This window comes from Paralichthys olivaceus, chromosome 12 (genome assembly GCF_024713975.1).
Source record: "Paralichthys olivaceus isolate ysfri-2021 chromosome 12, ASM2471397v2, whole genome shotgun sequence".
Classification (NCBI taxonomy): Eukaryota; Metazoa; Chordata; class Actinopteri; order Pleuronectiformes; family Paralichthyidae; genus Paralichthys; species Paralichthys olivaceus.
This window is the reverse complement of record NC_091104.1, coordinates 20,457,155-20,479,592: the sequence shown is the minus strand read 5'-3', so window position 1 is coordinate 20,479,592 and position 22,438 is coordinate 20,457,155. Positions and strand designations below refer to the sequence as shown.

Genomic DNA, 22,438 nt, shown 5'->3' with positions numbered 1-22,438 from the left:
GCATTATTTTAACAGGGTTGTTTTCTTTCTTCAAAAATTTCAAAATGATGATACTCTGCAGACAGAGTACAAGCCATCAGCCAGGTACTGTAGGTAGAGGTCACACTGTTGACCCTCATTTGAATCAAACTCTCATCAAATCCATGGATGTCCTTGCTTGAGGAGGGAGGGTTTGGCTCTGAAGCGGAAATCTGTTCAGACATAGGCTACTCTGCGCTGCTTGTGAACGCCGAGATGTTGCTGGTGGGCGCAGAGCTGTGGAGGACGACTGTTACCTGGAGCGAAGCATCCGCGTGGTCTGAGCTCACCACAGTGGACATGTTTACCTTCCCACATGGACTGTCCAGCCTCAGGGAGGGGGGAGGAACACTGGCTTACTTATTTATTTATTTTAAAAGGGGCGCAGTCATAGTCAAAATGAAAGAGTGGGAAGGACACTGAGAGTGGAGATGAAGGGAAGATAGTGAAATGCACACAGATGCGTGTTGGCAGTTTTCTTCCTCTTTAAAGGGCATGTAGTTCTCTTGGGCACTGTTTCAGTGATTGTACCTTGACCTCTGGGTTGTCACCGGTTTGAAGTTGCTTTCACTCATACCCTCTCGTTTAGCTTTGGCCTTTGACCTCCCACTTCATGGCATATTTGTGGATACCAGTGAGGTTTAGTACTGAGGTTTGCAGGTCCTTTGTTATGTTCAAGACAAGTTAACAGATTTATTCTGAAAGGCAGTAGGAGATATAAAAAAACCCAGCCTTTAATATTCAGGCCTAAATGTATAATGGCATAAAACATGTACTATTCATTCTGAAATATATAAGTTGTATATATAACTTCAGGATACATAAAACATTTTTCCTTTAATTACAGCCATGACCTTTTGTCTTTCCATCCTTACCCTTTAGAGCACATATAAACATATATGTGTGTAGCGGCGGCTTGCCTCTAAATGTCTACACTGATCAGAGCGGAGTGACGCCACATTCGTGACTGAGCCCTCTGCTCTCGCTTCACTTGAGCTTTGTTTCCCCCACAAGCACTGACCCATGTCACCAGCTCGGAAATTCAAGTGTGTGTGTGTGTGTGTATGTGTGTGTGTGTGTGTGTGTGTGTGTGTGTGTGTGTGTGTGTGTGTGTGTGTGTGTGTGTGTGTGTGTGTGTGTGTGTGTGTGTGTGTGTGTGTCCTCAACCGTCATTGATCCAACAACAGGATGTTTCAGGTGACCAAACTTATGGTGAACTAACTGATATCTGCTTTGTGGCTGATAAATGATGGAGGCACATGGAATAGTTATAGCGCTGTGTGCTCTTGAATCACATCACTGAGCAATTGCATCAGAGCCGCTTCTAAGACTCTCTGCCGCTGTCTGCGCATTATGTGATTGAGGGTTCAGATGGGGGAAAATTATCTTGGTAATTATCTGGATCATTTTTTGCCTAATCAGACAGTATTAAATATGTATTACAAAATAAAACTGTTAACCTTGAGCTTTAAGATTTCTTGATTCCAACTCTTGAAATGAAGCGTTGTATGAGGTGTGAACAGAGCATTTATTTAACTAAATTATACAATTGTGAAGAGAAATCTCCAGTCTTGACAGTATAAATCCTCATAAACCCCATGTGAATGTTTACAGCCACTGATGTGTCTATTAAAGCTGTAAAAAGCACTTACCGTTCAGTTTGCTGCTGAGGGTTTTCCTGATCAACAATTAGACCCATCCGCTGGGAGGAGCAGCGGATGGGTCTAATTGCTGATTTTTGAGACTCTAAGCTTGTACATTATTCACGTTTCGCTGGATCGTGATGCTTCACATTGGATTGCTGTATTATTCGTCCTCATTGGCACTCATTGAATATGTTGAAGGACATTCCTAACATTTTAGGAATTGTGTTTTTTGCTTCAGTTTTGCAAAGTAAGATGAGAAGATTAATATCGCTCCTGAATCTGTACTGAACCTTCAGCTAGCAGCCATAAGCTTAGCCTAGCAGAAAGACTAAAAAAACTAAGCTCTTAATATATATCTATATATATAGATATATATAGTATATATATAGCTCTAACTCCACTTTAGATATTTACATTAGTTTTTCCAGTTTTGCGTATAATGCATGTTACAAACGTTAGCGACAGGCCCACCCACTCCACACTGGACATTTGCATCCTCACATACAGCCAGTTTTGTGAAAATGTCCAGACTGCAGTGCCTGAATGTCTGAAAGCAGCTAAATGTGAAGAGCTCTGAGCAATTGTTATGCATCCAGTGGAGACACCAGGAATTTACAGAGTCACTTCCAGCCAAGAAATAATCTGGCACACAACTCCTCGTTAAATAGTGAGTTGTCGTAGTTGCACTTGGTTTCATAACAGATTAGACCTAAAACTTTAGAGGTGCTGTTCCACGGATTTTGCGAACATCATCAAAATGGAGTAAGGCTTGTTGTTACCCCCTATTTCCAGCCTCTGTTCTAAGCAAAGCGTACCACGTGCATTCTAAGCTTTCTATATTGGTTGGAAAGATATGAAAGTGCTATAGATCTTCTCATCTAACTCTCTGTGAGAAAGCAAATAAGAATGTTTCCCTAAATCATGAACTTCTCTTCTAGAGCCACATTTGTATTTTTACATATTTTAACCTTTTTATATACAAAGCCTCACCACTGCCTAGCAACTGGTATCCTGCACCCCCAGGTGATCTTTGCTTCCTGCAGAACTGACCTGAGGGTGGGCTGCATTGAGCCCTGGGCGTCCCTGTACCATCATTTTGTTTGTTCAAGCTGTGCATGCTTTCAACAAGAGCACTTACATCTAATTATTTTTACTCTAATTATTACAAGCATACACACACACACACACACACACACACTTTAACCTTCAAAGCTCCACGGGCAGCAACTGACAGGGGGAGGGTCAGGGTGAAGCGGAGCCTCAGGCTTTCATTCTGTCTTTTAATTTGTGGTGCCAGCGTCAGTGACTCGATTATTTCTGGACCTCCTTTTCATTTCATGTCATGTTTTTTTGTTCTTTTATCTAAATGTCAACTCCTGAATCAGCATTGAGCAAAAGCTGCTGTCCCAAACACTGCTAGTATTTTTTGAATGAATGAGAAATCTTTAATTCAAACAAATCGACAACAAAATAGCAGCCACATATGGTGAAATTCCTTTTAGTTGTCTTTCCAAGTTAAGATCTTGATTATAAATAGATATTTAAGGTAAATAGGAGATCATGTGGGCTTAATGATATATCCTTCTCTTATCAAATCACTATTTGGTGCTACATATCAGCTTCAGTAAACATTTCACAAAGGAGGAGAAAACATGAAAATGTCCTCATAATGACCCTCTGAAAACATACTTATGATGCTCCTTGGGGCCGTGTTTATCAAAGCCACAGGACCCAATGCTGAATAACTCAGCTGTGATTACATACAAATATTTTAATAGAATGCATCATTTCAACAGTAAAAGAAATGTGAGTTAAACCACAGCTAGAGCTTATTGATATTTATTAATATTGAGATTACAATGTTGGTCTGTCTCTCACCGGAATTTCTTAAAAACTACTGGATCTATTTTCATTCATATTAATGGTGAGTTGTGGGGCATGACCAACGGAAGAATCTATAAAATATTTTTAGCAGATCTGGATAAATGTGGGAAAATCTTTGTTAGGTGATAATTTGGGTTGGGTAAAATAATAAGATTTTCTGGTAACACTTTATGTTAGGGAACACACAAAGGGAACATATCCAAGCACTTGACTGTAATTCCATTCAAGTGACAACAACGTCCTTACTTACCATCAATAAGCAGTAATTAGGAGGTTATTAAGGGAAGACTGTTAATCAATGGAGTAGTTGCAGAATAAGGTCATTAAGAATTAGGCATTAATAAGTGCTTTATAATGACTAATAAAGAGCCAATATGCCTCTAATATCCATGCTAATAAGCAACTATAATGGTTGATATGTGTTCCCTAATAAAAAAGTGTTACAGATTTTCTGAATTCATATCAATCTTTGTTTAAAAGATCTGATGTTGATTCACTGAATTCTCCAGATCAATCCTTTAATATGTCTTTTATACTCGTTTTTTTTCCTGTGGATGCTCGAAGCTTTAAGCCTGTGAGCCTGACATGAACCAGTCATCTCGCACAACGAGATCTGGCCAAGCAAGAGGCATAAAACATGACGGGAGCTGCTCTACTGATGGAACCACCAAGCCTGAAGGCAGATGTCTTGTTGCATTTTGAATTTAAATTCTTTGAAGCTAGTGAGGCGCTGGACAATAGCTTATGCATCCTGTGCAACCTGTGTAGTAATCTGCATGTGAGAAACTTTGCCCAAAAACTAATAGTTGCTTTCCAAAGTTTTATTAATACAATAGAAGTACACAACATTTTAGCAAAAGCAAAGAAGTTGTCAGAAAATAAATACTCAAGTAAAGTACTGATACCTGAAAAATCGGAAACAAAGTATTTGAACTTTGTACTTTGTACTAAAACTTCCCACCTCTGTTAGAGGTTAAACTCTTCCACATTATTTCTCCCGGAATCCCTTTCATAACCAAGCAGAATCGGCATTGTTATTTATATTCAGTTCCCAAAACAAATAAAACCTATGAAATAAGACCTTTTGAAATTGATCCCTTCCGTGGCCATACCCAGCCCCATACACTTTAATTATTATTTTTTGTCACAGCAATAATTCCAGTGAAATTGAGCACTAGATAGGTTATCAATAAAGTATTCAGCTATTAGAAAAATATCTTAAATCGTTTAAATGAATGCTTTAACTGTTGAGTATTGTACCCAGCACAATAACTAGGATAATATCTTTTACTCAATGTGATTTATCGATGTGTATACCATTGCTACATAGATTCCTTGGAGACATAACAACCTTCTTTTAACATATTAAATATACCTTTTCTTCACTCATATTGTTTTTACTGCTCAAGGGCATGTAACACTACTGAGTCTAAAATGTCATTTGAATTATTAACCTCCACTGAAAACTTCTGCCTCTTCACCCCAGTTTTTTCCCTCAGCACAACTCCAGCTTTGACACCACCACTAAAAAGAGAAAAACAATCTCTATAACCTATAGCCCATATAATAGTTTTTAGTGTTAGTGTTAAATGGGTTATGAGGGATCAAACCGCAAGCGTTACTGAGAGGTCGTCTTTTATTAATTCAGGGGGCTGATTACGTAGGTGTTGCTTATAAAACAAAGCTGATTTTACCAACCCACTCTTCACCTCTATTTCTTCATTGGCTGATATTGATATTATGCGTCTCCAAGTGTGGGTTTTTGAAATAGATCATGAACATTAGCAACACTCAGTCATGGCCAAGTAATGAACTCATCATCAACACAGCAAATGATGGAGCAATGCAGTGTGTACAAATGAAAAACGATATTGATGAATGCATGTATTATTGTTCTAATTGAGTTTGGAGCAAATCTGAAGAAGGATACATTTGTATCATAAAATATATTATGGGGAATATATATTACTACTTCAAGATTTATAAATCTCAAAAAATTGTGCTCAAATTTGAATTTATTCATTGTAAGTGAATTTATTTTATTGAAGGGAACATTGTGCACATGGATTTCAGTCAGATCAAGTGTTGTCTTTGATACGACACGGAAACCATAAAAAAACACACCACAAACAGATGGGTATTTTCATTACATTCGGTTGTTTCATACATTGTGCAGAAATTGTATTAATTTAGGTGTCTCATAAGGTGACTCAGTTAAGACTAAGTCCACAAAAGTGCTTTAGGCTCTGATGCATGGTATTGAATTATGAAAAGAACGGTTACAAAATGAAGAGCTGTTAAGCATCACACAAGTGAGTTAATCAGTTTTTATTTTTAACAGAAAAAATCTTGTTGTTAAAATCAGACAATATTCAGCATTTTTGTTTGAATAAAGATAGTTAAAGAATTGTGTAAAAAAATTGTTACAGTTTAATAAAGTAAATTAACCAATAGATAAATGAGTCCAGTGTATTAGAAATCTGTTTGTGAGCAGGGTACAGTTCACTTCATCAGTGCATAGAATTTAGTCAATTGGATATTTTCATATTTTAGAATAAAGCATTTTAGTTTGAGGGTAAATTGAGATATTTGTTTATGAACAAATTCACTTTATTCATTCTGAACAAATATCATAGCTGTCAATCAAATCTCTACATTCCTCTGGTATGTATCGTGTTGTCTTCCACAATAGTCAAATCACTCAACTTTAACATTAACTTTGGAATTTCTATAACTCATATAAAGCTGTCAAGGAAAATTCTGCTGCAGAAATAACAGAACTTGAACATGACAGGAAATGTCAGGATCATATAAAACCATGGGATATGGTAAATAAAGTTAAAATCCTTCATAGTAGCATTTTGCAAGTGCCATCCTTCTCAGAGTCTTATCAATCTATGCACCAGACTACCTCTTAAAGGAAAAACACTTTATAACCCAACACCTCCACGTATAAAACCTAGATTAAGAGAGCTGGAGAGTGACACAAAGCCCCTTATGTGACGGCCTACACTGAATCACCAGTGGCAACAGAGCACCTTTTGGGTTTTCCGGGCCTAGCACTCATGCTTATTTATGTGTTTGTCCAAACGTCCCTGTTTTGTGAGGACATGGTGACTGCCAAAGCTTTCTAAGAGATAGCTCAACAAACCTCATTAGCCAGCAGCAGCTGTGGTTACCTTACCTTTCCGGTTGCCACATAATTGTCCCTCCTTTCTCAACCGCTCCTGAGGCCTTCGCTGTTGCGGTTTTCTGTCCAGCTTACGTCCCCCTCCACATGGCAGTTGGGCATTTGGAGAAGTCGTGGCTGAAGATAGCCTGCTGCGTCACATGATGAATCTTTCACAATTCTCTGCACAGAGTTGGAATATAACTCTTTAGCCACTACACACACACACTCGTACATGAACACACATGAAGGCATTCTTACACAACCATGCATGTATATTCTTTCCATGTGAACATGTGGATGTGACAAAGGAGACTGTGTCTTTACCGTCATCAAGTGTGACTACAGCACCCAACATTTAGGATTCATTGAGGCTATAATTATAATGGTCCTCAGTCGACCATTACAGCTGGCTGTGCAGTCAATACTGTCTGTTGTGTCATTTGCTGTGTCATGACCAGGACAGAGGATTCTTAAGACTTGTGTCTGCTGTGCTCTTTGACAGTCTCACTTATCTGTTGGTTTGTTTGACCTGCTGGTTTTGGTTTTTACCGCATGGCTGCACATCAGGTCAAAAGAGCTGGTGTCAGTTGAGGGAACTGAATAGAATTATCTGTTTCTGCTTTTTGCAATCCAGAACGACTGCTGTGTTACCAATTCTGATGATCCAATGACAACATGAAAAACAAAAAGATCATCATCTAATCGGTGCCTGCCATTTATTAGCTTTTTGTCTTTCTATTCTTGGCCTGTCTACTATTTTGAGAGAAAGCTTGGGCCTGTGCGTGACTATTGAGCATTTGGTGCCAAAGCAAGTGGTTGTAATTTGTGGCCTTGCCGTGCCCTTGCACGGTAAACACTGACTAAGAGCTCAGGAATCTTAAGAGCTATAAAATAATTGCAGGTTACTCCCATAATGCCCAGAGTGGTGTGCTGCTCCTTGCCTCAGTTCTGCTTCTTCTGTCTCTCTTTTCCATCTCCTGTTAGCTGGAGCTCCTGGTGCTCTACAAAAAAGTAATGCTTGTCTTTCTGTGTGTTTACTCTTGTTTGCTCATTTCAGTTATTACATGCTGTTTTCAGACAGGAACTCTGGAAATTGTCTGGAAATTTGGGTCCAGACATGTTCTGTAGTTTGATTTTTCAAAGGCAAAGGACTTTAGGGTCAATCTGAAGCCAGAGTTTGCCTTTCATATATGAATAACACAGCCTGGTTAGAGGATGTCAGATGCCAAACATGACGTATAAATTCTGCTGCAGAAAACACAGTGTTTCGAAATTGATCAGCGTCATCTTGGCAGTTTGGAGCAGTCTATGGTAAAGACATTCAACCTTTCCCCTAAGGGTCTTCTTCAGTTCTGAAGAGTTGGGGGTGTCACTTGTATTAATTTTGCTCCAACAATCATTTGAGAAGCTGAAGTCACACGAGGCCATGAGTAAATGGTTGGTAAAATCTCGTGGATAGGAATGAAAGGACCACATTGTAGGTGGAGGATAAGTGGTGTCATAGACATTTTCCTCTGTGGAGGGATGGATGGCCTAGACAACAACCCCACAGAGGTAAAATAAATATAACCAAGTCCAGTTGCCCTCAGTTCAACACTTGGACAACCATGACCTGTATGACTGAGAATCCACATAGACATTATTATGAATCCACATGAATCCCCTTTTAGATGATTCTGACAGTAAAAGCCACCAGTACTTCTTTAGAGGATTTAAACAGGCTTTAGTTTCCTCTTCCTTGCAAATGATTGTGGTGGGGTGTGCAGCCAAGATGCCTTTTTCCAGTGACAGTATGCTGTCAGCACTGTCATAGGATTCCTCATGACATTACAGATTACAATACATAGCCAATCTTCAGCTATGTTTTGAATTAGCACAGGGTAAGCCAATGCATTATAAGATGCATTCATTTTGTTTTCATAGTGCTTTGTGAAAGTTTTGTTGCTGAGTGATGTGTATCTTTATAGCACTGAGACATGGCATTTAGTAGGAAACCAAGTTGCCCAAAAGACATTGTCAAGTAATTGCCAGTTTGGGCTTCACTAATGCAGTGAACGACTGAAATCTGAAAAGGCCAGCCAATGCTTCCACTCAGATAAACAATTATGTGGCTTTTTAAATGGTGGAAGTATTATGGCTTGGTATGCTCAGGAAGATGAATTTAAATGTCAGATGTAACAGCTCTAAAGCAGAAAAGCAAGTGTTGAAATATTATTTTTTATTCTCATTTCATTTCTTGTATTTGCATACATGATATAATTACAACAAAATTGTAATGACTGATAATTTAGATAATCACTATTATAAATAGCTTGTTTCTTATTAGTAATAATGTTAAAGATATGATAATAAGACAAAACTTTACTGATCCACACACTGGGGAAATTCACTTGTTACAGCAACAGACAAGTCTGAATGAGGAAGAAAAGAAAATATAAAATATGAAACTAGAATACATAGATAAATAAAAATGATGGACTATGTACATAATATACACCTTTCACTACAGATATATTGTTTGTATAGAAATGCTATTGAGTAAATGATACCAAATATGGGTAATATTTGCTCCTTAATGGCTTTTAGTCCAAAGTGATAGCAGAGAATGAAGGAAACTTGTGTATGTTTGCTGACGCAGCAAACTGAAACTCTGTTGCAAGATGCTGGATGTAGTTGCAAAAGAGAAGGATACACTGGGTTGTTGGGTTGTTGGCTGTTATCTATAAGCATAACATCAGTGCTCTAATTCAATTCAGGGTAAAGATTTCAGGTGACTCAGATTAATGCAATATCAAATCTTTATTATTACTATTGTTGGCTGTAATATTCATGTGTATTTGATTTTTTTTTAAAGATTACTTTAATTAACTCAAACCTTATTTGTGATACTTTGTGGTCTTAACTTTTACAGCCGTTCAGTATGTTCTTTAATTCTCTCTCAAGAGAGTAGTTGTTATTGTTAATTGTGGAGGATGACATTTCTCCATGGGATTTTAAATACCTCCACTGGCACATTGTCTCCACAGGAAACAATGCAGCATTTAATCCAGGGTTATTGTTTCTAATTTTATCTCTCTGATATTACCTCTCAGTTAATTGCTCACTGGCTCACAGCTGAATCAGAGTTCGTAGTAATCCGAATTGAAAATTGTTGCCAGATAATATTTAAACCTTTAAAATCAGGGGGTAAACTAGTTCATCTTATTTCTGTAGTTACTAGTACTTTGTGATCAGGTCTAATATTGAACAGACAACTGCCGAGACCAACTCCGGTGATATTAAAGAACAAATGATGATGATCATTAATAAGTACAAGAAACTTTGACATTTATTTCATTTTACAAAATTAGCATGGCATTAGCAAGTTCACCTCGAAGTTTGAATGTACCTGTGTTTCATTGATTGTAGTCTGTAATTGAGCCTTCTAGTTGTAGGTCAAGAACTTTGTTTATGATTATTGTTGCTCACAAGCTCTACAGACTTGCGAACCCAGCTGTGAGTTATGCCAGGTGGTTTAACATCTGGGCCTCCACAGCTTTGAGCCTTCTGAGAAAGAATTGGACAGAGCCTGGATGAAGCTGGTCTTGTTAATAGTAACATGCTTTCATCTCACTCATGTTTCAGACTGTCACGAACAGAGGACAGACAAACTGTGGCTGTCTTCTGAAAATCAAAGGGCACCTGTGTGCTGGCGTGTAAACAGAGAATGTTCAGGGGTATTTTCAGACAGTTTAATGTTTTTAATCATTAGTGCATGTGACTGATCTCTGAGGCCTCCAAGAAAAAAAGCACCTGTTGTGGTGAAAAAACATTTTATTCAGATTGCAGCTGCAAATATACTGCTTACTCAACAACGGGAAAAAATGACCAAAGAAGTAAATGCATTAGTTAGTAAAATAAGATCTTTAGGGTGATAGTGAATAGTTTGGAACATAGGGCTACAATTCCTAAATTTGTGGCTTCCATACCCTTGTAAATATTTAAGTCTTTGTCTATTCATTGAACAATATTCACATTAATGTCAATTCATATTTACAGCATCTGTTCAATGCACAGTTTCTCAGTTCAACAATGTGTTCTGCAGAGGAGCCGCTACTGCAGCACAACTACTGCAAATATTTCACAGTAAAGTCTGTTTGTTTTAAACAAAAGAATGGATGCGGTCAGAAATTCTGGAGTGCTTTTACTTTGGAACACATACAGAAAGTGTTGCCATTATTTTTTTTGTGACATAAATTGAACAGATAAACATTAGTTGAAAGATAATGTTCTCTGTTTATTCTGCTGTCAACCACAATGTTTATCCGTCTATGTCACCAACGTATTTCCAACACTTCCAAGGACTCCAACATTTCACTTCCTTAATCAGTTCATTTGTTCTAACATGGCTTTGATTGTTATCGTAAGACCGAAAGATGCACATCTTCATACTGTAGTTTCTTGACATTTAGTTTAGTACATAATATGACTTATATTCAAGGAAATGCAATTCCCGTACCAGCTCCGCCGGAAGTAGCTGACACGCTGCCAGGAGACAACCAAATTTGGGTGTAATTGTTAGCAGTCATGATTCAACCGAAAGAGACCACTTGAAAAGTGTTAGGCATTATTTCAGAGCTTTCAGCAGACACACACTCACTGGTTGAAACCTAATTTAAAAAATCTATTTAATGTATTTATTACTCCTGTATAGAGTTTCCAGAGCCCCCACCTAATGTCATGACCCCAAAACTCATCCATTCTCTACATTAATGATGAGCAAGAGAGAGTGATTTTCAAAACTGCGTGCAAAACTGTCATTATTACATAAAATCCAGTGCCCTCAGATTGTGTTTTCCTCGTCTTGGCCCACCCTTTTCCACAGTAGCTGTCTGGTAGAAAATAAGTAACTGTGTTATGTCATATAAAGCACATTTTTCTTAACAATTAAAATTAAATGACCTTAGAATTAGCCAATTAATCTGGTCAGATGCTCCTGAGTGAGTAGGTCATGAAAACGTTGGAAGGTGCCTTGCAGGAAGCACAGTGCTCCATGAAGAATGACATAATTTTGATAATCTGTTGACTATTATATTAAAAGAAAGGGTAAGCAGCCCTAAGTTGTGTCAAACCATTTACAGAATATGAACCTTGCTGGGTCCAGTTAATGTAATTTAACACAGTCCTCTGTATTTTGAATACTGCTGAGAGTTTGGTGTGTAGGGAGGACCTTGGGCGTGGGCCAAGGAAAATATTATGAGAGAAAATATACTTCTCTAGAAATTCCTCTTCGCTGGAAATGTCCTGGTTATACTGAAAAATGAATTGTGCCTAGTTTAAAATAGAGGTCTGAATAAGGAGCTGTTTCAGCCCTGTCCAGCCATTGCCATTCTGTAATAGCATGCACTAAGCCACACTGTACTAAATACTAACAAAACTAATGAGGTCATTATATATTACAGCACACTATGACTGCACTATATTGCCTGGGATAGGTATGACAGGGCATGTAGGCCAGTGGACTTACTGCAGCCTATAAAAAGAAAGCCTGTGGAAACCAGAAAGTATTTCATCCATGATCTTGTAAATATCAATTTGTGGTTAGTGATGCCTTCATCCTGAAATACCCAGAGAGCTAAATGCAAATATTTGAACTTATGACATAATCCTCCTCTGTTAAACTATAGTAGCGCCCCTCTGCTGGCTCAACTTGTCTTAAGTCTCAGGGAACGGTGGCACTGGTAATATCTAAAGACCAACCAACCAAGAGGTTTATTTTATTTGCTGAAAACCATGAACAGTGTTAAACAATTGTTGCCATTGCTGTATTCAGTCAAGTCAGAACAATACACACATATAACACGAAAACACAAAATAGCAGCACATTGCTTACATCAACAAGGAGTGTGAACACTGTGTGGGCATATGCTGCTGTGCTTGATGCACATCATCCTCATTCTCCTGTTTTGTTGCACTTGTCAGGTCAGGCCGCTTAAGCAGGAAAATCAGACACGACTTGATATAATGTGGCAGGGTCACTAGTATAAGCTTAAGTCTTAGTGCACTAGTTGTGCCACAAAACATATGAGTTTGAGTTGGTCCCTTTTATATATATATATATATATATATGAGTGCAGTTGATTCAAATAATTGTTAACACTATCTACTTGAGATGGTAACACAGCAACAAATGCAGCAAGGCAGCCATAAGGTTGGGAAGTATAATGCTGCTTGCAAATAAATATGCGTAGCAATGTGTTTATAATAATAATCAAATACATGGGTGAAAAGAGCCACATTCAAGTATTGTTAGTTGTCATAATTCTCCATTTTTATAGAGGTCAAAATGGCTATCATGTCAAAGCTTGCTGTTTTGAAAGTCCAACTTTATCACAGATGACCTTTGACCTTCCAATCTGCTTATGTAGGTGAGAGATCCAGATGATAAGGTAATATAGAGTAAATGTGACAAGGTCAGAGGGCTTGGTTTTGTCTGGATACAGGTGGCAGTTGCTTTATTTGTTTCACGCCCTCACCTCCATCAGTGCACTTCCACACACTGACCCATCACTTGCAGCAACAACCCTGGTGCTGCCTTGACAGACAGGCTGTTGGAAAGGTCGTGCCTCGAGCTGGAGGAGTCAGGCATACTCCATCATTCCATGTTGTGACACATGACTAGTGGCACCACCGCCTTGCCACATGATGAGGTGGTTAGCAACAACAGAAAACGTGAGCTGCTTGACCTTTTATTTAAATTATGCTTTTTTTAAAAACCAAATTAAGTTTATACAAGTATTATATCTTTGACCCCCTTTTTCCTCTCTCCCATTTATTTTTTTCTTTATAGCACTGCCTTACTAATACTAAGCAAGTAGTCCTTATCAGGGCAGAGAATACGTGAGAGAAACCTCACATCCCATTGATGATGACACACATTTGGCCTAAGTCTTGTTCCAGTCATATCATAACGAGGTGTGGGAGCATATGTGGTGACTAATATCACAGAATGCCTCTGACGCTGGTGAATTGATAATTGTTTGCACATGATAAACAACATATTCCACACTGTAACTTAGTCATCTCTTGCCTCATGACATGCAATCATGGGACATATTTACTGTATGTCTCATCGCGATGATGATGATACTTCTGGCCTTTTAGTTGTATTTGAAAATGTTTATTAATCTTCTTTTTTGAAGTTTTCCGTTTAGTTTTTTTCATATCTGTTTTCTCTGCAACTCATGCATATAAGCTGAAAATATCCAGCTTTCCTTTCCTTTAATTTAGTTTTTTATGTACTTTCACTTTCATATCTGCCTATTGAAAGAGCCCATCACATGTTATGTATGTTCCTTACATTCCCATGAGTAAATATATATATATATATATAAATAGATAAAGCGCTCACCCTCTATATTAGGAAATGATGCAGAGTACCGTGCCTTCCAAAAGACATCTTGCATAAAAAGTGTCCGTCATCTTTTTATGAAGTAAATGGCAAAATATCACCTAGAAGGACAACACCTTGCATCCTCTGTTAGAAAAGGGAGTTATAGAGAGGAGCCAATGGAGGTGTGGTTAGAGAGCAAGGAGTTCAGATCCAGTGACCCTTATATGACTCCGTGTTACCAAAGGTCATGCCCGCCCCCTGTCCTGTCTCCCTCGGCGAACATGCGATCCACAATCATACACCCCCCACCCCTTCATAACCACCCACACTGAATCTCCAAACGAAGATTTCCCACCCACCTGCATGTACCCCCAGCTGAGCATCAGAGGTTTCCAGCATTAGAGTCTCAAGAGAAACCCCACAACCACCACCATCTCTTCCCCCTTCCTCCGTCCCCCCACACTTCTCCACGCCTCCATGGAATTACTTCCATCTGGCCTACTTTCCGCCCTCGCTCTATATCAAGTTATATGTTGTTTTTCTGTAACACATCCAAATGTCCTTCTTCCTAATCCTTTGTTTTTTTCTCACTTCAACCTCGATGTTATTCAGCTTTCATTTATCTCTCAATTCCTTGTCCTTCTGCATGCCTTATTCTGCCTCCTGCAGGCCTTTTATTAACACATAGGTGGCTTCAGGGTGAAATTGTTTCCCTATATGTTGCCTGTCTGTACTCATTTGTTAGTCTTGGCCTTTGCTTTACCCTTGGCTTACCAATGACTTCAAATTCCCACTGTGAAGACGAATATGCCCAAGTCCACCTTCTCCTTCTTCCTCTATTTCTGCAAAGCAACATACAAAAGCACAAATGAAGGTATTATAACTAAGCATCAGAATTTAAAAAGAAAATGTATTTGTCCCCTTAAAATTGATGTAGTACAAATCAATGATCAGAAACTAAATACTGTACTGTGCCACATGAATTGTAATCACATATGTCAAACCAACTTTTCTAGTTAAGATTACAGTGTATTACCACAAGCAGTAAAGATGTAGAGAGACTATTCTTTTCAGCAGGCAATACTAATCTAACATTTTCAATCTTGTTGAATTGTTGAAATATACATTATGTCAAAAAGAAGCCCTGCAATAAATACATTTGATAACTACTCCAGAAAAAACCTAATCTTTGTCATGAGCCACATGATTTGTCTAATAAATAATTAATTTTTCCCCAAAAGTTGTAAGGGGCTACAGTGGTCCAAATAACCAGAATAGTCTAATTAACACTGCAGTGGGAGTTAACTACACCACCATCAGTAAAGCTATATTAATGCAATTACAATTACCACCCCCAGAAAATGCCACAGTAACCAGTGCGTTAAGTCTTGCCTTTAAGCTTTTGCACTCAGTTTGCATCGGGGGATGAAATGAGAGAAAAAAAAGATTCTGGTTTTACAGAGCAATAAAACATCTTCATTTGAGATTTAGATTTATGTTGCACATACTGTCACCACTCAAAGCATCCAATGGCATTTGACTTGTATATCACTGTGTACTGTGTCATCAATATGAACATACTACATGCATTCATTCATTTCTTGAAACACACAGACGTGCAGTTATCCATTCCCAAACATGCTTGAGTCACCCTTGTGGCTTCAAGCAGTAGCATCACACTCTTAACATTCACACAGAGAGGACAGCAGAAGCCATCATTGCAGTGACATGCTATCGATGACACACTATCACTCACACTTGGCGACATTCACACATATGACTCGCGTGTTGGTGAAAAAGGATCAAGAGTCTCAGTGGCCCTTCTATTGGTCATCTGCCAGTTATTGTCACAGAGAACGTAAAGATTGTGGCTCTTGGCGAAGCTCCTGAGAAAGAAGAATATACGAGGAGAGACGTCAGGGCCATGTGTTAACATACAGTGTAATCAGTACTATGATGTGTGCATGATATTTGTGATGTACCCATTTGATTGTGTGCATTTTTACTTGCCTGATAGGATTTGTATTGACTGTGCTCTGGCCCAGCTGGTCATATTTCCTCCCAGGCAATAGGTGTCTCATTCAGTCTAATTTCCAAGCAGAGCATCCAAAGCGTGTGAGTGTTTGGGGTGGAGACACCAGTGGTTAATCCTTTAGAAACACAGTGCACTTGTGACTTGATTTTCAGTTGTTACAGTTTCTATTATTGATAGAGTGATATAACTGGAAGTGCCCTCAGTAGTGGAACATTAAAAATGTTGAGTTTTTTTATTTTGAAGTCACCATTTTACTCCTTCTACCATTATGTTTGTCTGTGCACCATGTTAAAATTAAAAGGTAAATACTCAAATTTGAAGTATGGTTAATTCCATCTTCCTTTTATTATGATATAATTTTCAGCAATTTTCCATTTAAACACCTCCCTATTTGCATGAAATGAAGAGGAAATGAGTCAAATATTTTATCTCCACCAAAGGGGTTATGTGTTGCTCAGTGTTTGTTTTATTTGTCTGTTAGTCATTAGCATTACTCAAAATCTACTGGATGGATTATCAAGAAACTTGGTGAAACGTTGCGTAATAGCTCATGGAAGAAAAATCCATTTTTGGTGTTGACCTGGATCAGGGGGCAGATTTTTGATTTTTTCTTTTCTCTTTCTATTACAATTTATCATATTTCTCATAGGAAAGAAGGGCGCAGTCACACATCCACAAATGTATCAGTGGCAAACCTTCGCCTCCCATTCACCTCCAATCTGTATGAGCAAAAAGGTGAATAAAACATTGGCTTTCTGTGGCAAAGCAAATTGCATCCTGGCCTCACGTGAAATTCAACATTGGTGAACTTTGACCCACTACATTTGCTTCACGTGTGTGTATGTGACTATGTCTATTTGGATGTTGATGACATATTAAGTGGACTGGTATCTAGTAATGTGTACAATTTATTTAATTTTAATTGAAATATAAGGGGATCATTGGGCTTTGGCGGAGGTATGCACTCTTTTGAGAGCTGTCTTAGTTCTGTGTATATAGAAATCAATTGACTGTGGCACCCCAACACCCCTTAGTCCAGATACTTGATCTGCTGAGCTCAGTTTATTTTTACAACCTGTTTTTCACTACACACAGCATCTCTGCTGTAACTAACCCATCAACTCAGGGCAATTTGATAGATTATAATTTGTCTCCGCACCCACCATTCTTAAAGCTCTGTATGCTCAACAGAGGGAGGCGCATGGAAAAGTGTGTTCTTATTCAGTTTGCAAACACACCCCGTGCACAAAGCCTTTGGACTGTGGCAACAGGGCTGTGTTTATACGTGTTTGGGTCTCGTTCTACCAAACATGGTTCCAGGTGGAGCATGAGTGCTGCATAATCTCTGTCTATTAGTCCTCTTGACAGAATCAAGTCCTGGCACAGGGCACAAGTATGTGGTGACACAAAGTTGCCTGGTTAATCATCCACCATGCTTGTCTTACGTCAGCCCGAGTTGCAGCACTAGCTGAGAGTTTGATATAGAGGAGAGTTCGACAGAGAGTGGGGCAGACATGAGTGGGGGCAGATATTTCAGATGAGGACATTTGGTCCTCTTGGACATGCGTGCCAACTGGGTTGTGCTGACCTGGTCTTGTGCTTGCATTGTCTGTATTTTGAGGTGGAGGGAGCAGGATCATCATGGCCCCTGGAGCCCACCACGACTCCGCTCACCCCCTCCCCACAAGCAGCAGCACCACCACATCATTAGGAACAATACTCTCAACTCTCTTTCTCAATCAGAACAATTCACGTCATGCAATGAGACATTTTGGCAGCTGCCACCTTGACCCCATGCTTCTCGTCCTTAGGGTGAGATGGCGTGAGTCTCAGTCAAAGTCTCAATGAAAAGGCTGACACAAACACATAACTTTTTATTTCAGACATGCATTCACTATATTCTGGAGAATGACTCAAAGTATAATGTAATGCGCCGTAGTAGTCAGTGCTTCTGTTTCTGCCCAGTTCAAGGCTCTTAACAATGAACACAGACACATTTTTGACCTCTAATATGTTGATTGTCAAAACACTGAAGTATATCTGTTTTGCTAAGTAAAATAAATAAGACTAATCCTGCAGTGTACATTGTGCATATTTTTTTGCCAGCACTTCCTCTGCCAGTGGTCTTTCAGTGTTTTCACCTGAATGAGGGTTCACCTGAATAGTTACAAAGAGTAAATACATTCAAAGCTGAATTACCCAGATTTCTCTAATTAACGATGGAACACCACATGAACCATAACATAATTATAGTATTTCACCACCATAACCTCAATCAAAACAAAAGATGTGAATTATTTCAATAATACTCAGGTTTTGATAAAGAGCATCAAAGACTGTACATAAGCAACGGGCACTGCTTGTAACAGGCAAAGCATTTTACAGCCCAGATGACATGCAGTGATGTTCAGATTGGCTTGGACCCTTCAGTGTTATGACTTTTTTAACACATGCACTAAAAAATAGTTTCACTATTTGCAGGTTTAAGACCTCAAACACACACACATTTTAGTGTATATGTGTACCATTTCATTTGTTGCCTCCAAAGGGTGCACATTTGCATGTCTACCTCTGCCATTCTAAGCTGCTGCTACTGCTAGTTCGATGCCACATGTTAACTTGGAACTGCAGAAGTGATCCTATCTGCCCAGTGGCTCTGAAATTGGTCGACGCTGCCTGAGCCTCATTCTAGGTGTTGCATTACTATAGCCCCTTTTCCAGTGGTCAAAAAGGCTTTCAACATTTTCTTTTGGCAGCCACAATGCTACCCAATCAGTTTTTTTTTCGGGGCTGTGTCCAGCCTGTGTACAGGGGCACTCAACGCTACTCGCCTCAAAGCTCGACTTGTCCTTGCGCAACAACCCTGCTGTCAGTCAAGCTGCCCCATTACGTTGGGCATGACATTTAAAGTTGGGCGAAGAAGGCGGACAAAGTGCCCTTACCTCCTCCGTACTAGCCCTGCAGTCGAGCCCCCGTATAGCGTTTGCAGATGAGTGTGTTTGTGTGTGTTGTGACTTTGGCCAGACTTGGTCTGGCATAAGGACAGCTGTCACATTTCCAACCTGTCACATGCAACACAGAGGAGATGCCAGAGGCCGGGGCATCAGGAGACACTAGAACGGACACAAGGGAAAGAGTCTATGTGTTTGTGTGTATGTGTGTGATCACGCACGCATACGTCTGAAAGAGAAAGAAGGATGGAAGATGTGGGGTGGTGGCCACGTGAAAGGGATTGACTCTGAGGCACTCGCTAACCTTGATGGCCGAACACACACAGGCGTGCACACTCTTCTTGTCTCCAGTCCTTAAGCAGTTGAGTCACTTTCTCTCGAGGCATGTAGTAAATACTGCCTCAACGTCCAGCTACCACCCCTGCAGGACACCCTCCTTTACTTGCAGTCGTCTGACCCAGGCCATTTCTGTGCTCATTACTTACCAATGAAGAAGTCTCTTCATTAAGCTCCTAACTATAGCCTTTGGAGCAAAGGCTTGTTTTGAATGTTAATTCTCTACTTACTATTTACATAAGCAAGCAGCAGTTGCCCTCAAGTGTATTTGGTTAAAAGGCCCAAAGGATGTGTGTATGTGTGCACAGAAACAAATAATGTCCATTTGGGGCATTTTAGTTTGTTACAGAGGGAAAAAGCTCATCTGTTTCAATTTAAGTAATGTTTTCAAGCCAGGCAGGTTAAAAGGTCAACTTTTGTTCTCTTTTGGATGCATTTTCACAAGCTTCCTGTGTAGATTTGCAAAGTTTGGGGGAAGAAAAGATTTCAAATGCCTGGAAATCACCACCACACTGCAACTAGACACTCTTCAGTATTCTGTATATTCCATAATCATAACCAGCCATCAACTAAATCATGTGTATTGCCCTTCTACGCTTTAATTTGACTTTCAAGTTCCACTTAAGAAGCTTTGAAAACTTTGAATCATGGAATTTGAGTGATTTAGACACAAACATCTTTGTTGCACTCTACACTATTTAGAAAACATATTGTAAAAGATTATGTTTAATTTTTGTTTTCCTTTATATTGTTTGTATTTGGTATCTCATGTTATGTATAGTTTTGTATAAATAAATATATCATAACTGTTGAACACCTTTGTTTTTTTAATGCAGTACATTTGACTACACAGTAAACACATCAGTATCAAATATTGCCATATTTTCTCTTGGGAGAAAATAGAGACAGCAAGAAATAAAGAATACCTTCCCAGAATCAGTGGGAAATAAAGATCTTCAAATGTGACACGTAGAAATATGACAATATAAATATATCTCTCAGGCAACAGGTCAAGAAAAGATTTAGTGCGCTCAAGTCTCACTTTGATATCTGAAACCAGGTTTATCACCTTGATGACATGTTTGAGATCATGTTGCCTGAAAAAAGTGCTTATTCTACAAACAGAGTTACATCAACATTGTTAAACTCTGACGCTGCAGTAGTTCCTTTGATTTAGCAGCAACTTAAAGCATTTGTGAGAGAGTTCAGATGTGGCTCTAGATCAACAAGTAAACACTGAAATGTGTCTTGATCATAGTTAATAGGATGGTGATGCAAGTGTACAGCACTGCAGCCATTTGTGTGAAGATGCCAGACTTTATCTCTCAGACTGTTGTCTAATAAGCAACATTATTATTTAAAACTTTTAACCCTGTTTATTCAAAGACTGAATTTTAAATAACTATTTTTATCTGCACATCTTCAGCTTCCTTGTACAGCACTTTTAATTTACAATGGCAACAGCTAAAAGTTAAAGGTTCTGCCTTTAGTTATTGTGAGCTTGTTTGTTTCACTGATGCAACGTGACTTGTGACAGCTCTTTGCTGTCTCTTAGGACAACATGAGTCTGAATCATTCTGCAAAAAAGACCGTCCCTGCAACAGCACCCTTGGCCTGACCGTATTGCGGCATGGCCCTTTGCAGCCCATCAAACCTGACCCATCTTCCTCTCCTGGCCCTCTCACCTTCCTGTTGCTTTTCATTCATTTGTTTACTCTGCCCCAGTCCAAAGGAAGCATCCATTAAATCACCTTTAAAGATGGAAATGGAACTTGACAGCTACAAACTGGAGCAAAACAATCTTTTCACCAAAAAAAAGAGCCATCTCCTGCCCCACATCGCCATGCCTGTTCATGTCCGTCCCATATCGTCAGCGGCAGAAGCTGCGGGCGCTGCTGTGAGACACAGAGCAGTTCTTGTTTACAAATGCACACTATATTGATGCGAGCTGATTCCATCTTGCAACACTTTTGAATGCCACACACCCCGCCGTTTTTCACTGCCCCCCATCGACTCTTTACCCACTAATGTATTTGCAGTGACAAGGCTAACTGCGTGACAGTCAGCAGAGCAGCAGCCATTGTTGTGACTGCTGATATCTGCTGGATTATTAATGTATTTAAGACTGAAGAACTTCTTACTAATTATCTTCATATGTGCTTTCTACTCTATGTTACATACTTAAGACAAAACTGCTGCCTGTACCCCTGAATTTTACCCCCCTGCCATTTTGCCCCTGGGTTATTTTTTTTCTTTTTGATTTACTATTATTTTTTGTTCTTTAATTAAACACTGTGGTCAAAATAATTAGATTACACACAGAAAATTAATTCAGCTTCACTTGAAAAGGATTTGGTCAGTGAAGGAATTTCATTTTCTGCCCACTCAGCCGTAATTTTCTCAATCCAATGGTCACTTTGGTTCTGTGATTAACAAACCAAAGCATGTGTAATTAGTAAATAGGCCTGATCACATGTTTGAGGCTCCCTCACTGCAAACTGGTTTCACTGTGCCTCTGTCCATCATGTATGGTGGTTAGATTTCCTCTCACCACGGTGGGCAGCGATTATAACAAATGGATGAGTTCAAACCATCTGTAAGACATTTGATTAACGCCGCAGAGCTTCTGTCGGCAGAGAAAGCCCAGAATGGTTGTTGATGTGGAATCACACTAATGACAGTGTCTCAGAAGTGGCCATGCTCTAGGAAAAATATCACAGAATCAGAAATTAGAACCTTGGAGAGACGGATGAGCTTTGTAGCGAGCAGCTCCGGGTGGCCTCCGCATCCATCTCACACATGATTTGATTGGTGCTCGCAGTCATCAGCTCAGCCTCATGGTGCAGCTGTTGAAGCTAATGTGGCATGAAACAAAACAGATGTTTCTTCTGGTGTCTTTCCTCTTCTCCTCTTCAGCTCTTTCAATATTTTGGAACTTGCACACTTGTTGTGAACACATAGAAGTGCATCATACCTAGAGCTCGTTTTCTACCAAATCTAAATCCAGCAATGCATCGAAAAACT

General features: G+C 39.2%; 1 protein-coding gene across 2 annotated transcripts in view; it reads left to right on the top strand.

Annotated features, from left to right (window-relative positions):
• babam2 (BRISC and BRCA1 A complex member 2) overlaps positions 1 to 22,438 on the top strand; it is a 75,166-nt gene that overhangs the window by 25,641 nt on the left and 27,087 nt on the right. The gene's annotated exons all lie outside the window — the stretch shown is intronic.